We start from the raw sequence: 4,934 nt of genomic DNA on the forward strand, positions 1-4,934 counted from the left end.
TGCATTTGAAGAAGCACCCAAGGCCTTGGTCAAGTGGGTTCCCAAGACCACATCAAGTTCTACTTCATCAAGTACAACTACAACTCCAAGGGTTCCCATCAAGATGGTGTGGATCCAGAAGAAGAAGAACTAGAGAGTTCTTGAGGGTGACTCCGCCAACATACTTCACTCTTATCATTTTGGCGAGGACAAGTGCAAACAACTTCCATATCTTGAACTAGTTCAAGGAGTCACAAACCCTCTTGTTGGTAATACAAGGGACAAGGTAACGTAATGCTTTCATGGACATCATATTGTGTATGCATCACTCTATGTCTATGGATATCCTTGTTTGTTCCTTGTGGGACTAACCCGTGTAGGTATTGAAAGTGCAACTCACTCCAAAGGATTGCTCCAAATGATCTACATCAACATTGAGCATCTACATCTTCAACACCTACATGAAGTCATCATTGACAAAACCCAAGGTTAGTTCATCCCTCTTAGGGGGGATATCACACCTATGGGGAGCTTTACTCTAACCAATTGAGCTAAAGCAACTCTAATGGTGTGAACACAATAATGCTTTATGTAAAAGTGGTAGCCCCACTTGTGCTTAAACGATGAGTATGACCTATGATCAAATGTTCTCATTTGACTCCTAAGTCAATATACTCATATATAGATGACCAAGTCATCGCCAAATTGCTTGATAGATGCTAGAGTGTTTGTGCATGCTTTGTCACATATTTCAGTTGCCATTTTATTGTGTGAGCATGTTGGTTGCATATTTTACTCATTCGAGGACATCCATTTGTTGTTTTGATTGTTTGGCTCTTTCTCTTTTGCCAAATGGATGGACAAGAATGCCTAAGAACTCTCTCTAGCTATCTATGCTTTCCTCGTCTCAAACTCTATTCATGATACATCACAAAGTTTGATCAAGTCAGATTCGAACCACTCTGTGTGAGGAGCACTCAGAGTTCCCGATTCGTCATAAACTTAAACCTCCAAAACCTCTTCATGCATCTCGGTCTGACCGATTCATCCTTTTTGGTCCTACCGAGTCACTAAGTTGATCTAGGGTTTTCAATCTTGGTGCAACCGATTAGAGCCTTTCGGTCACACCGAGTTGCAGTAACTGCTTGCAGTTTTGCATCTCGATGCCACCGAGTCGTTCCACTCGGTCACACCGACAAGGTCGGGTTATATATACCGACGGGCCAAAATTTGGAAAAATTTCCGAACCTTCTCGCCCGCGCATAACCTACTCTGCCTCCTTGATAACCCACAAGTATAGGGGATCGCAACAGTTTTTGAGGGTAGAGTATTCAACCCAAATTTATTGATTCGACACAAGGGGAGCCAAAGAATATTCTCAAGTATTAGCAGCTGAGTTGTCAATTCAACCACACCTGGAAACTTAATATTTGCAGAAAAGTATTTAGTAGCAAAGTAATATGATAGTAGTGGTAATGGTAGCAAAAGGTAATGGTAACAAAAGTAATGTTTTTGGTATTTTGTAGTGATTGTAACAATAGCAACGGAAAAGTAAATAAGCGAAGAACAATACACGGAAAGCTCGTAGGCAATGGATCGGTGATAGAGAATTATGCCGGATGTGGTTCATCATGTAACAGTCATAACCTAGGGTGACACAAAACTAGCTCCAACTCATCAATGTAATGTAGGCATGTATTCCGAATATAGTCATACGTGCTTATGGAAAAGAACTTGCATGACATCTTTTGTCCTACCCTCCTGTGGCAGCGGGGTCCTAGCGGAAACTAAGGGATATTAAGGCCTCCTTTTAATAGAGTACCGGACCAAAGCATTAACACATAGTGAATACATGAACTCCTCAAACTACGGTCATCATCGGGAGTGGTCCCAATTATTGTCACTTCGGGGTTGTCGGATCATAACACATAGTAGGTGACTATAGACTTGCAAGATAGGATCAAGAACTCACATATATTCATGAAAACATAATAGGTTCAGATCTGAAATCATGGCACTCGGGCCCTAGTGACAAGCATTAAGCATAACAAAGTCATAGCAACATCAATCTCAGAACATAGTGGATACTAGGGATCAAACCCTAACAAAACTAACTTGATTACATGATAAATCTCATCCAACCCATCACCGTCTAGCAAGCCTACGATGGAATTACTCACGCACGGCGGTGAGCATCATGAAATTGGTGATGGAGGATGGTTGATGATGACGACGGTGACGAATTCCCCTCTTCGGAGCCCCGAACAGACTCCAGATCAGCCCTCCCGAGAGGTTTTAGGGCTTGGCGGCGGCTCCGTATCGTAAAACATGATGAATCCTTCTCTCTGTTTTTTTTCTCCCCAAAAGTGAATATATAGAGTTGGAGTTGAGGTCAGAGGAGCTCCAGGGGGGCCACGAGGTAGGGGGGCGCGCCCCCACCCTCGTGGATAGGGTGTGGACCCCCTGGTCTTGATCTTTTGCCAAGATTTTTTATTATTTCCAAAAATAGTCTCTGTAAAGTTTCAGGTCATTCCAAGAACTTTTGTTTCTGCACATAAATAACACCATGGCAATTCTGCTGAAAACAGCGTCAGTCCGGGTTAGTTTCATTCAAATCATGCAAGTTAGAGTCCAAAACAAGGGCAAAAGTGTTTGGAAAAGTAGATACGACGGAGACGTATCACTCATTGGGTCTCCGGATCGTCCTCTCGTCGCCAGCGACCTCCCGCCGCTGGTCTCCACCGCCGTCAACGGAAATCTTCACCGCCGTTGCCGCCGTAGCAAGTTCGTCGCCGAACTAGGGTACGAACTTGATCATTGTGCTAATCCTTAACTCCGATTCTTAGCACATTGCTTTGCCATGATCTTTGCCATGATTGAAATCATCCTGTCTAGCGAAAACATCTCGTAGATTAAGTTTTGATTTGAAAATTTAGGGTTAGGTCTCCGCCGAATTCATCTCGGACCGACCGAATTGTAGAAATGGGTCTCACCGATTTTGGCTTAGGCCAGAGCACACGCGTTTTCGGTCTGACCGAAAATTGCAAATCGGTGTGACCAAGTTCGATTCTTTGTGAAACCCTAGCAGTCTCGGTACCACCGAACTGTGACTCGGTCTGACTGAGTTCACTAGTTTAGGTTCCAAAAGCTGCTTCGGTATCACCGAGTTTACAAATCGGTAGATCCGAAATGCTTTCTGTGAAGAACTAAAACTAAGTTTTTAAGTCATCCTTTTTGCAAAACTTATGTACTTTGTGATGCTCATCTACTCTACCTTATCTATAACCTATTCACAGGGTCTGCTGTCAGAATATTTGCAGAGATGTCTGATCAAAGTGATAGTTGGAACAGGTCTGAGCAATAGGTGCAGATGAGTGAGGGTTCAGATCCCTCTAGAAGCTATGATGAAGGCAGCAGGAGCACACCAAGCAATCTGCCAAAGGCTGCCACCAGGACAAGGAAGAAGAGAACTTCTGACTCTAAGGATGAAGATTATGTGGCTGTTGAAGATGAAGCCACTTCAAAGAAGAAGGTGATTAAGAAAGAGTATGGCACAGCTGCTGCAACAAAGCCTAATCTGAAAACTAAGATGCCAGCAAGAAGACAACCCATGTCAAAAGTCAGAACACCAACTGATGAAGCTTCAAAATCAGCTGCTGAAGAAGCTGAAAAAGGGAAGAAGAGGAAGGAGAGGGTTAAGAAAACAATGGCCAGAGTCATTGTAAAGCCCTCCATGATGCAAGATCCTTCAGAAGAAGAGGGAGAGGAAGAGGATGTTGCACCAGCACCCAAAGCACAAAAGCTTATGAGAGATGCAATCAAAGCAAGGGCTGCTCCATCAAAGCCCAAAGTTGCTCCCAAGGCTGCTGCTCCAACTCCAAAGCCAAAACCCAAGAGGAGCACTAGGAACATACCTACAGAAGAGAAGAACAAGGCCCCAGTGCCTCAAGCTGCTGAAGAAGAAGATGATGATTCTGTTGTGTTGAGGAAGCTGAAGCCAAAGATCCCTGACCACACTGATGCACACCCAGTTGCAGAGAACATGAAAATCAGGAAGGATGCAGGATTGAGACTATGGAGACAGTCTGATCCATATGCCATCAGGAGGAGGACTGCTATGGACTACAAGTTTCACACTAAGGAACAACAGGATTTCTATAAGACTATTCTGCTTGACAAGAAGCCCATTGTGTGTGATATGAGATGGGTTGACTGGGAATTCATCAAGGATAATGAGGATCGCTTCCCTGGAGTGCTTGATAGCTTTAAGGCATGTGGAGTGGATACCTTTGTTGCCTAGAAGCTCACCAAGTGGAATGATGAGCTCATCATGCAGTTTTACTCCAGTGCCCACTTCTATTCAGATGGAAGGATTGTATGGATGTCTGAGGGTACTAGGTACCGATCCATAGTTGATGAGTGGGCTAAGCTTATAAATGCTCCTGAGGAACATGAGGATGACTTGGACATTTATGCAGAGAAGAAGAAAGACCACAACACTATGGCCAACATGTACAAGGAGATCCCATATGCTGCCTTGGATACACATAAGTTTGGATCTGTCCATTACATGTTGTCTGGTCTGCCAACAATCAACTGGATATTAAGGCACACACTGCTACCCAAGTCAGGTGATCACAAGATGATCAGAGGACATGCCATCAACTTACTGCACATATTTAATGTCCCACAGAAGTTCAAGGTTATGAGCCTGATTGTTGAGACAATCAAGAGGACTGTTGTTGATCAGAAGAGAAGTTGTGGGTATGCTCCACACATTCAGGAGCTCATTAACTCAAAGATGGTCACAGGCACATATCTTTTGGACAAGGAGCACCTGCCCATCTATCCTGAATTTGAAGATAATACAGTAGTGATGAATGAAAATGAACCATCTTCAGCTCAAGCACATGAAAAGAGAGAGAAGGCTAAGGCAGAGAAGGTTGCAAAGATGC

Source organism: Triticum urartu, chromosome 1 (assembly GCF_003073215.2).
Source record: "Triticum urartu cultivar G1812 chromosome 1, Tu2.1, whole genome shotgun sequence".
NCBI classification, from domain to species: Eukaryota; Viridiplantae; Streptophyta; class Magnoliopsida; order Poales; family Poaceae; genus Triticum; species Triticum urartu.